The sequence below is a fragment of the Microchirus variegatus genome (assembly GCF_963457635.1).
Source record: "Microchirus variegatus genome assembly, chromosome: 12".
Lineage (NCBI taxonomy): Eukaryota > Metazoa > Chordata > Actinopteri > Pleuronectiformes > Soleidae > Microchirus > Microchirus variegatus.
In genome coordinates, this window is record NC_139813.1 from 14227009 (window position 1) to 14239890 (window position 12882).

At 39.8% G+C, this 12882-nt stretch overlaps 1 protein-coding gene across 1 annotated transcript in view; it reads right to left on the minus strand.

Annotated features, from left to right (window-relative positions):
- The window catches only part of akap7 (A-kinase anchoring protein 7), a gene marked incomplete at its 5' end in the record, with an annotated part of 54190 nt that overhangs the window by 36243 nt on the left and 5065 nt on the right, over positions 1-12882 (minus strand). The gene's annotated exons all lie outside the window — the stretch shown is intronic.

The following is a 12882-nucleotide window of genomic DNA, read 5'->3' on the forward strand; positions in this document are numbered from 1 at the left end:
TTGCTTTCAACCCTTTTATCACGGTTGAATTAGACAATGATATACTGTATTTAGATTGAAAGAATCATTCAATATGAACACACCATGTCTAGTAGTAATCCCACATTTTATTTGCTTTCCAGTCTGTCAGTTATTAGCAGCTGTAGCAAAGTGTACATTGAAGCTAATATCTTGTTTTCTATTCGTGTAACGTTTCGATATTTACTTATATTTCACCTTATTTGTGCATCTAATTCATGTTTGGGCTGTACAAGAGCAGTGTTGTCATGGTACAAAATCCACGTATCTGTACTTTACTTTGTTATTTATATTTCCTGCATCTCTTACTCCTCTTCATGTCTCCTAACTACACTCACCAAAAATATAAATGCACGAAGAAAAACTTTTTGTTATTGCTATGTGACTAAACGGAGTAACTGCCCAAAAATAACAGTACAACTTTATCATTAAAGTGGCTTTAATTTGCGAGCATTAGGATCAATTTCAAAACAAAAGTCCTGGAAGTCAATAATTTCGGATTCACAAACTTCAATAACGTGTGTCCACCATTAGCCTCACGCAGAGCGATACACCGGCGACACATGGACATCGCCATATTGCCGATCGTGGAATGATGTACATTCAGTTGTGTTGCCACAGCTGTAACGCTCAACCCAGCACTCGGCATGCCAATGGCACGCTCCCTCATGATTTGTGACATATAGGGCATATTGACAAGTGACAAAAGTCCTGTGACCTCTGAACTGTTTCATGTCTTACTATGCATCAAAGTCTTACTACGTTGTATAATTGTAAACCTACTATAGACAGCCTCAAGGTACTGGTTTTGAAAACAGGCTTGGTTGAATTGGTGCATCGCCTTACTCAGCAATGAGCACCAACAGCTCTTTTGCCCATTATCAGTGCTTTGCAGGCTTGCTTACTTTTTGCTCCTTTTTAAATGAGCCCTTCTCCATAAACTTAAACGCATTTAACATTTTATTGCTCAGTTAACGCTCCATGTAATGTAGTGCACAAAAAGAGGCACACAAGTAATTGTGTAATTATTGTGTGAATGAGTAAAATATCCAAAAGCCCTTATGGTACAAATATGCATTTCATAATGGCCACTTTTAAATCTAAGGGCAGACATTAACAAATTACCACACATTGCTTTTCTCTATTTAAGAGACTTTACATGTATACCAATGATTAACATACTATGCATAATATATAATATTTAGCCTTATACAGACTAGTATTCTATAATGATTTAATTTCCAAGTAAACCTCATTGAATTGTAGTGTGCAGTGTGCTCAAATCAGATGGAATCACCGTTACACAAGTCCTATGCAGTAGTGGGCAGGTGTGCAGTTGCTGTCTGTCAGGCACAATGCATTTTTGTTCGCCCAAATCACTTGTATTATTTATCAAGCTTTAGAAATTTTGTTACAAAATGTAAGCTTTCGAAGGGGTTGGGAAGACACCTCAGCAGTTCCACCTGACACATTTTCTCCAGAGCAGTTGTGAACTTGTGATATGTTTCATTTAGATCTATAAACTTTAGTGTGCAGACCCATCAGGCAAACATCATAAAAACCTATATAGTTTATCAATGAAAGGAAAGGTGCCACATTTAAACAGCAACACACACTGTGTCCTGTACTCCAGTTTAGGCCACACTCATAATATCACATTACAAGCAGATACGTGCCTTGCACAATGATATATCTGTTATATCTATGATATATCTATATCTGTTTCCTGTCAGATTATCACCCTTTTTCTAATTATGGTTCTTTTGACCTCGCTCATTAGTGCAAAGCTTTGTCACCATCTCTCAGATAGTGTGTCACAGCAGAAATGTGGCATTATGTTTCAGAGACACAGAGATAGACTGAGAGCAGAGTACAGCAATCTCACATGTACAGTAAAACCAGCAGGGAGCAGCACTGCACAGTTTTTTTTTTTTACTGTTACGTTTGAACAATTGAACCTGTTCCATTTTGGGAGTGTGCATTTATTTGAAGAGCTCTATACGAATTTGTACTAAATCCAATCTATGCCACACTCACTAAATGCGGCGCTTCTGTTCAAAAGAAGGCCATCACAAATCACTGAAACCCCAGCTGCTGTTATTTGCACACACTATTATTCAAATTAAAAAAAAGAGGTCCACCAAGGCTAGAGCCAAAACTAGTAATCACACTGTTATTATTTCATAGATGAGAATACTTCACTGCTTACTTAGTAACAGAAATAATGGTAAGGTAATTTCACATTTGGGTAAGGAGAAGTTTTATGTTCTCTGGAGCACTCGGCGTTATAGATGACAGTTGAGGAGAAAACGAACAGCTCAGAGAGAAAGTCGTCCACTGGCTTGTCTGTAGGTGTTGGAGTCTCTTCTTTGAGAGTCTTTGGCAGACACTGACAGTGACAGTGTGTGTGAAGGCTTTTTTTTTTCTTCTTCTTCTCCTGTGTCAGACTTTCTGCAGGGAGTGAGACGGCTCCAGGGGGGTTCTCCTTAGTCTCACCCGTGTATGATGATGTAACAAAAGACATTTTTGTGCAGATCTTATTGTGTAGCGCTGTCTCCATAATGACATGCAAAGTCTGCTTTGAGACAGTGAAGACGTCTTCACATTGGCTTTTGATGTTTAGATTCAAGCCTTTCAACAGTCTCCTGTGGCGTTTTTGGTGCAAAACACAAACATTTTTTTATATATATATTTCATAAAGAGGGAGCGATGTTTAATTTACAATTGAGCAGAACTTTGATTTTATCATTCGCCTTTGAATTCATTTCAAAATGTGACTCAGTCATACATGCCGCAAAGCCTCCAGCAGTCCCCACTGTTTTTACAAGCTGTGACAAACTCTGGCCAGAAGATGGTAATTGAGTATCAGGAGTCCATCTGTTTGATTGAGGGAATGCAGGAATCTTAACAGAGAAGCGTAAGAGCCGGTTTGGCCTTCAGCCTAACTTTTAGATCATGCCATGTCTGGAGTGCATCAGCAGATTTTAGCATGGTGCCAGAATCTAAAGCAAACAGATGTCTCATTTGTACCTTCTGGTGCAGTTTGTGACTCCTAATTATATCAAGCATGTCTGTTATCACGTATAAACAAAACAAAAAAATGTATCCCACAATCAAAGCACCCAACAGCAAAATAAAGGTAGATAATAAAGGCTTACATCAAATGTCTGACCAAATTAATGTACAGAAATCTTGATTTACACAGAATTTGTGTTATATAGTTCTGTGGTTACCAATTTATGACATGGAGTCTAATAATGTGTCTTCAGAGGGTGGAAAGAAAACTAGATTATAATGAAATTCTGTTCAAATTGACAAATTAAAGGTGCCATATGTTAGAATGTGGCCAAAAACGGTTACTACACTCAAATTCAAAATACCGAGGTCTTTTAAGGTTTCGTTTTCTCCGCCATTGTAGCTTAGACGTAACTGGGAACCCGTGGTTGCTCGGCAGCTGAGACTCTACTCACTGCAATGATTGGTAGACGGCGGTAGGTGGCGCCACATGGCAAAACATGAATTCAAAACATAAACATGATTTGCAGTCTGCAAAATATTTGTTTTAATGCAAATATTTTGGCTGTACTGTTGTTGTTGGTGAGTTCAGTTTGTTATATGAACATTATTCCTGACTCTCTGTGACATATTAGGATGGTTTTATGCCCAGTTACTTTAGATTTATTACATAATGCACCTTTAACATACCAGTTCCTATGGTGGAGAAATTCTTATGTTCATTCCATTTAAAGGAAAACCCATGGAATGGAAAACTCTGCAGCAAGGATAATCCACAATGTTTTTTGGGGGGCGGTGGGGGTAACATATTCAGTAACAGTAATCAACAGTTAACATACATCAATCCTCTAAATATTTGAGTACTGCGTAAAGCAGATGTCGACCTTTCCACAAACAAGGCCATTCTGTGTTAACATGGTGAAATGCACACAGGACACAATAAAACAACTATGTAAATGCGTTTAATGGTCATATACGAACGACCATGAGATAAAAATGAGAAAGAAGCCACTTTAAAACATGTAACCTGTGAGGCAACTCGTTTTCCGTCATAACCAGCTTTCTGATCTTTCATTTTTAACACCCTCAATTATTGCAAAATTAGATTTTCTCTCGTCTTGGCAGAAGCAACATGTTAGATTAAAAGTCAAGGCTTTGTACACACACACACACACACTCGCTCACAGTCACAGACATTGCCCTCAGTTATTATGCATTCATAAATCAAAAGGTTGTGACGGGAATTAATCTAAAACGATGGTGAGTGTAAGTCACAGGATGCAAATATGACAGCTTTATTAGAAAACTAGATTGCTTAAATTTGTCTGAATTAATGTGACACTTTTTTTGATTAAATAGAGCCACCGACCCCCGCGCCCCCCTCCCTCCTTTAACTTACTGAGTTTAGGAACATGCACATTCTCATTCTCCTGCAGTTGTGGTTTCTGTTGTTGGTGTAATGAACGATACAGCAATACTTTTTAATCATGTAGATGTATCTCAAAACTGATGCCTCTCTCTGTTTCATTATTTTACAGACTACTACCCACCCGTCCACCTCTGTGTGTGAATTTTGCCTCAAACGTAAGATGTTAGCATGCTACGATTTGCGCGTAAACACATGTAGCCACAGCCTGTGCTAATTGGAATGTAATGTTTAGTTCCAGAGCCCATCCAAACAAATGGGATGTGGGACTTATCCTACCTGAAAAAAGCGTTTCAAGCAATTGAAGTCAATTGTTAGAAAACATGGACGATCGCGGTGCTTTCGCTTTATGTTTGACCGTCAGAAATTCAGTCCACATACACAAGCGAGCCGTATATGTAAAAGCAATACATATCGATAACTTCATGAGTATACTTTTACCGTAGCCATAAATATCTTCATGCTAACAGATAACAATGAAAACATAATTTCACGCCATAACATGAAAAACAATTTGTGGTAAAAATTGCTGTGTCTAAAACGACTCTATATGCAGAAAAGTAAAGTTTATAGCCTATTCATGTGACTCCATGGGCGCTGCCGTTATTCTCCAACTTGATTTCGGTGAAGTGTGGGTAGGTCGATCAGCCCTGACTTCGCTAGTAGGAGGTCCCATTTCGACAGGCATTCCAGTGCACTTTTCTTAGTTCGAAGTACACTCTTAGAAATAAGAGTTCCAAAAGGGTCCTTCTACAAGGGCTGAGGTTCTACGTGGAACCATTTGCTTCTGAAAAACCTTTTCCCGAAGAAAGAGTTTTTCAAGGGTTCTTGGTAACACTAATGGTTCCAGTAAGAACCATTTTGATCCAGAGAACCTTTTAAAACCCCTTTCCTGAATGAAGGGTTCTTGGTGAAACCCTCTAAAAGGGGTTCCACCTGGAGCCAAAAAGGGTTCTTCGATGAGGACAAGGCTCTGGAACGTACCATTATTCACAGACGATTTAGACATAAACCAAACTGGAACTACTGCTTTGATGGTACATGAAAAGTTCTTGTGCTGCTAGCGAGCTCGCCTTAAAACACAGAGGTTCTTATTGATTCAAGTTCCTGCTTCTCTGCTTTATGTAACGTTTAATTTTGCTCGATGGGTTTTTACAAAAGAAGAAATATGATTTCAAGTTGGGCTGTGGATGAATCGAACATTTTAACCTGTTCATGACATTGTTTTGCTCTCATAATTCATCTTACATGAGGTTTTTTTCTCATCCCCAACTTAAAAAGTCAATAAACTTTAGTCTTTTTTTTTGGTTTATAAACAGAATGTATGTGTTTTTCTCCCTCACTTGCTTTTTATGAAACACTTGTGCAGCAAAGTTGGAAGAAACAACTCGGAGCACAAGCTGTTCAGTCTGTACGGTTCTGGCTATTTATCTTGCTCAATGTCTTTCTTCACTGTCTCGGTGTTGCCCTTCCTCATTATCCCCCCAACCCCCTCTCTCTCTCTCACTATCTCAGGCTTTACCCATTGGTGCTCGCTCACCCTGCAAAAGTTTCAGTTCTCTTATTGACGTCAATGAAGCAAAATGAAAGATTCTTTAAGATGTACAGCCACATCACTTCAATCTTAAATGTCCAAAAAAAACCACGACCTGTAAATAGTCCCCTCTCCCTAAAGCATTTACAGAGGAGGCAGTGGATGTTATAGTCAGAGGGGAAGTTTAGGATGAAAAATAAGGAATGACGTATCTGACTGAAGTGGTTTCAGCTTTAGAGAGGAGGGTGTGGGAGGAAGGGGGAATAAGCAGACTGCCGCAGGGCGAGGAAAGCTAAGTGGCAGGTAACAAGAGAATGCAGATCATAGGCACAACAAGACTGTGGCCTCGAGGTATGTGTGCCGCAGTTTTGTATTCGACACAAACCCAGTGGTGGGACTGCAGGATGCGTGGGGTTGTGTGGGGATAGGATAGGATGGGTTGGTGGGTGGGTGGGTGGGTGGGGTGCTGGATGTAAGAGCTAAAGAGTGCTTTGGGAGTTGAGCCAGGAGGGATGTTGCAGCAGTCCAGGCGGGGTGACTAAAGCATCAAAGGGGAGTTGGTATGATTCCCTTGCGAGGGAGGTTCAGTGGAGGTTTGTTCAGTGGATGGTGGAGACTGCAAAACCTGCAGCAGCATAAGAAACATTAGAAACAAACGCTAAAGACACAAATACACCTCCTGTGCGATCGTGGCTCAGCTGCTGCCTACAAATCGTTCAAATGACTCTGGTGGATAAAATCCCTCTGCTGCCAAACCTCCAGCACTGATGTCAGATGAGCACATTCTGAAAGCAAGTGGGGTCCATGGATTGAGCCACATCTTCGTTGTCGTTAAAAGTATTTGCGCTGCCACTTCCTCTCACCCTGCTATATTCAATCGTTGTTGTTGCAAAACATCACAAATGTTAAAATGTATCATAACTGTGTGTCAGAAATGGAATATGAATGTCGCTGCTTTGCGTAGCTGTGTGTGTGTGTATGTGTCCATTCTCCCTCTGCTGTCTTCACAGCAGGAGTCAAGCTTCTTATAGAAAACAGAAGACGGGAGCGACACTGAGATTTAGCTTGTGTGTGTGTGTGTGTGAATGTGAGTCCCAGTGCTTTTGTGCTGTAAAGTCCATGTGAACCCCGCTTGCACAAAGTATGCACAGCATTTATGTGCTGCCTGCAACCTTGCACAGTGTCTTCTCGCATATGTTTATCTGTGTGTGCCTCGTTGTGTGGGTTGTTGCATGTGATTGTCATGGGAGTGTAATTCCTTTGATCACGACAGCATGGAGAAACAGATTTACCTTTCAGTGCCGCAATGGCAGTGGAGTGCTCTCCTGTTGACAAACCTCAACCAGCAAATTTAATATCCCGCCTCACTTCACTGACAAACACTGGGCAGCAGGACCAGTATATGAAGTCAGCCTGATATTTGTCAGTGAATATAATGCTTAATAATGCGTCTTATTATTCCGTTTCTGGGAAAATGGAGGATCCAGTGTTGTGCCGAGCTGCAGAGGGCTGTGTTGAGCTTTTTAACAGATTGCACCACTGTGCCAAATTCATCTGCGAGAAGATTAAAATGGATCTCTGAAGTATTGATATAGCGCGAGGATTGCTGGCTGGAAAATTATAATTTACATCAAAGATGCTGGTGATATGATAGCACTAAAGCATAGCCAATCCTTTCTAATTAAAATAACATGCGTCACTACAGGGAGAGATGAAGTAGTTTAAATCAGAGCTTTCACAGGGGCCAGTTGGAATGAAGAGAGAAGACGGCGATGCATTGCTTTTCTGTTCAGTCCATGTGCAGCAGTTCTTTTCTCTGCTAGATATACAGTATATTAGCAGATTAATCACATTTCATAGTTGTGCTGTATTTTACTTTTATACCAAGACAATAATACTGCTGTCTTGAAAATATACATCCCCATGTGCACACGGATGGTCACATTAAAGTACTTTTCTCTGTTTTACCTCACTTCACCCCCTTCGCCCTCAGCTTCCCCGTGCACCGCTGTGTCCCTTTACAGAAAATAGTTTGACATTTTTTTCTGAAAACATTATGTGGTTTCATGCAGAGACTTGGATGAAAAGAGAGTTGCAAATCTCACATCAGTACAGTGAATAAACAGCAGGAGTTTGACAGCAAGCCAAGGCTTTGTTGAAGGAAACAAACTCACTAATCAACACATTAGTCATTCTGCACTAAAACCAAAATGTTACAAGAGTAAGAGGTTGTGACAGAAGTATGCGTTTTACTGCCTGTGCCAGGTTGCTTGCCTCTGGTGACTCTACATAATTAACAAACAAATCCTCAGATGTTACCTCAAACAATTTTTTTCAATATTTTTCATAAAATAGTAATTTGTTCTAATGTTGAAGACAGATTGCAGTTTTTGTCACAACAATAATTAACCTTTGACATCACAACCTCTGCATATGTTGCATATCTGCTTTCACAATTATATTAAAGCGGCAGTGACAGCCTGTCAAAGCAGCTCTTGTCCTTTTACTGCTGTTCTTCTTACATTTACTTTATTTACTTTTCAGAATGACAACCATCATGGAGGCCAAACAGTGATTGGTCCTTAATAGTATTATATAGTATTTCTTTCCTTGTCTTACTTTTCTACATTGTTGTGATTGTATGCTGCTGTAACACTGCAAATTTCCCCATGTGGGACATATAAAAGATTATCTTATTTTATCTTATGAAATCACACAATGCTGATTAATGACTCTTTCTGTGTTTCTATGTACAGCAGTTTTTGTTTGTGTGTCTGTGGAGAAATTCCAGAACTAAACACAGAGTGATATATTTCATGTCATGACTGAGCAGTTGAGGTGGAAGAAGAACACAGAGCAAGTAAAGCCAGGTTAGCAGCTTCATACAGCAGCACTTTTGCTTCTTGGTAAAAACACCAAGCGTGATTGAAGCGTTATTGAAAATGTGTGCAGTTAACGTACTGCACACAAACTCTCCCTGCCAAGGTTATAATAGTTTGGGATTTTTCATTAGTTTTAGTTAATTATAATTTAATTATTTGATAAGTTAGTTTTATTTCATTTTGACTTTTTGTTTTTAAAATGAGTACGTTTCAATTAGTTTTAGAGCAGGTTTGCCAGTTTTTATTTTTGTAAATGCATAGTTTGTTTAGTTTTTATCTGTTTTAGTGTTAGTTTTTTGTAATATGGAGTATTTGCCAGCTGCAAGATTCAAAGAGGTGATAATTGGTAGTGTGTCTCAAATACAACCTTTCAAGATTGCCGGCAGAGCAAAAATAAATCCGCTTCATATGAACCCAAAAGGATTATGTATGAAATAAATGCGCATTTTTGCTCCAATTTTAGTTAGTTAACTAAAATATTCCCCTTACTTGGTTAGTTTTATAAACACAATTCAGTGCATATTTTGTTCGTTTTCATTAACTATAATAACCTTGCTCCTGTGCCTGCATGTGCCACTCAGAACTGCTGCTGTTCCCTTCACCACACAGCTCCAATTAGGTTTCCTGGAGAAGCAGTCTTGACAAGCAACACCACGTTAAAAGACAGATATAAAACATAACTTAGCAAAGTACTATAGAAACATACTCTTTCTCACTTTGTGTGTTTATGTGTGAGAGTGGGTTAAGGGCAGGGGGGGAGAAAAATAGGTCAATCACTGCAGAGGCAGTCGACTGTTTTGGTAATTGCTCAGAAATCCACAGGAGAAGATTGAGCTTCTGCACTAGAGCTTTAACGTTTCAAATTAAACCTTCATTTCAAGAATTCCAGTCAGTGGTTACATATAACACCACTGCTGTTTCCATGAGGTGTGGTAACCTGGGCGAGTCCATTTCAAGTCTTAAAATGCTCATGAATTCCCTGCCAGGGCAGTAGTATAGTAGCAGCACAGTGCTATTGTAACGCCAGTTCCTGCAAATTCATCATACAGTCAAATGTTGGCTTTTGTGCTTAGCGGTGTCTGCTGTGAAATGTTGCCATCCCAGGAATAATTAATGATGGGGATATGAAGATGGATGTACAGTAAACAGCTTATTGTGAATAAGAACTCAGCGGGATCACAGGCAACCAAGCAGAGTGCTGTAAACACCGTCTGTAAACACACTCGAGACTTCTGGCAACATGAAACTCATCATGGGGCGAGTGTGATCAAAGGCGGGTGGCACTGCTGATCCTGAAATCTGTTTAGGATTTATGAGATGACCGGGGTGGAAGACATCAGACATTAAAAAGGTTGCTGTAAATTCGAAGCATCAATGAGAGATGGAGTCCTGTGTGCATGGTTTATTTGGTGCATAAAATGTTAATTTTACGAGTGTGAAGCGGGTGAAAAAAAAAATGAATAATATATCACAAAGCAACATGTGCTGAGGCTTGACAGTTATGTTGTTAGGTGTTGAATAGGTTGTTCAGATTTTAGTGATTAATCTACCACTCTCTCTCTCACACACACACACACACACACAAACGCTCACATCCTTTGCCACATGTTGCAAAGCTGTGACAACAGTTTGGACTTGGCAAGCAAACCAACAATCACCAGCTGCTGGTGTCTGAACTTGTCAGCATGGGGGAGAGGTTAAGAACTAAGAAGGACAGAAGGGAGAACGTTCCATGATTTTTGGCTCATTAGTGCAGCAGAGTGTTTGTTCCTCCTTGCAGATGCCAAGAGAAATCCTGTCTTGCAACATTATTACTTTATTGACTTGTATTTTTGCATTGTCCCTGTAAAACATTTATTCTGTTAGCGTCTGAATAAAACATTATACATCCATTAATCATTTATAATGCCACGGGAAGAACAGATCACAAAGTGACTTAAAATTGTGGTGTTGTAAAAAGTTGGACTGTCTGGGTCAGATTTTCCACAAAAGTCTAAAAGATGTGATGTAATATGCGCTCCTGGATGGCACAGGTAAACATTAGTGGCTGACTTCCCTCCACCGTCCACTGAGTAGCAAGTTTGTGGGCGAGTTGTAGTTCACATAGGAATAAAGTCGAGGCTAATATCAACAAACACCGACTCCCAGTACAACAAAAAGCAGCAAAACCCAGCAAAAGCGCAAAGAAAGAGCAAAATAACATTTTCTCAAATGCAGCCCAAAGGGCCGTGCAAGACGGTAACAAATGCCAAAGACTAGAGTGTTGCTTTAGTTACCTAATCAGTGTCCATCTTGTCCATGAGTGAATGATTGCAGTCTCTTCTTTCTGATGAAGCACACACTTCTCACTTGCAGCTGTCGCGAGCGCCAGGAAACACAAACACAGCGATGAGGCTCCAGTTTACTTAGGGCCACTGAACATGCTACAATAAGCTCCTGTGAAGGTCTTTTTGCTCTAATCATCAGATGCCTTTGCTCAGTGTAAATTATGTACATGTTTCTTTTTCTAACCGTGCCGTTGTGTAAGAGTCAGTGGCGGTGACCTCTCCATTTCTCAAGTGTATCGGTTATCCATGGTGGCCTTTGCAATCCAGACAGGATGTAAACACTCTCCATTCTCTCTCTTTGGCATTTTCTCCTTCTGCTTCTTCACTGGTCTATGCATTGGGTTTATGGGGAGGAGGCGTTTTTCATCTTTATTTGCATAATAGGCTTTCAATGCAAAATGTCAAACACAGGCTGTGTTTTGTCCATTTCAGCATGTGGTGAGTCGTCTTTCAACTGAAAGGTTATGGGTTCAATTCCCGGCTCTGCTAGTCTACATGCTGATGTGTCCTTGAGCAAGACACTCAAGAGTATAAATGGGTATAAAGGATGAGCGAAAGAAAGATGCACTGCACATAGATGAGCTGTATGAAAGTGCGGGTTAACTAGAAAAGTGCTATATAAATACAAACCATTCACCATTTACAAGATGGCGGATAACATAAGGCCCTTGCCTAAAGACCTTATATAAAGGCTAACTTTAAGGCTATTAAAACCAACTTATTTCATTTCAAAGCACATTAACACCTATACATACATACTTATTAGAAATATTTTTAATTTAATTTTAACATGTCACATGGTTGTGTACTTAAAGGTCCCATATATCCTATTTTTCAATTTAAACTTGTTCCCTGGAGTCTAACAACAGTTAGCATTTGGGAAAGTGATCATTTGCAGGCTCTAGCAGGCACATTGCCGTTTGTGTAGAACTCTGTGCTGCACTGTGGAGCCAAAAATATAACTTTTTGTGGACTTCTGTTTTGCGGATGCCGTTGCCCTCGCCAGCATGTTTTAAGGACAAAGCGGAGCTCCGAGAGACAACATTTCCAGGTATTTAGTGAATTGTGACGTCCAAATGAGTACAGAAGTCAACATTGCCTTTTTTTTATCTCCTGTGCTTAGACTGAGGAGGACCACAGAAACATGTGAGTGAGTCATGTTTTTTCACACTTTGGCAACTGGTAGGGCCTCCAGAGTCCCAAATATAAGTATTAAAATGATTTAAAGTTGATTTTGCATAATATGGGACCTTTAACGGAGTACTTCACTGATTTGCAAATAAGCATGTTACAATGTCGAAATGTGTTGATTTGATATACATCCAAAGGACCGTTGAGCTTTGAACACTAATGTCAGAAAATAACTGACCATTTATGAAAGCTACTAGCTAACTAGCTCGCTAGGGAGAAATGGAACAGGGCCTACGTGTGGTGAACGTGTGTGTGTGTGTGTGTGTCGAAGAAGATTCAATTACAAAAACCACTTTGCTTTCTAAATGAAATCCATCAAGGTTAACAGTAAATGTATAGACTAATAATAACATCGGTTATCACTGTGTGTGTTTGTGAGAGGGAGAAAGGTTGTAATTAATTTACACATGCATACATACATACATTCATTAGGTATGTGCATGCACTGCATATGTGTGTGTGAATCGTGTGCAGGTATTGTTGTGTGTG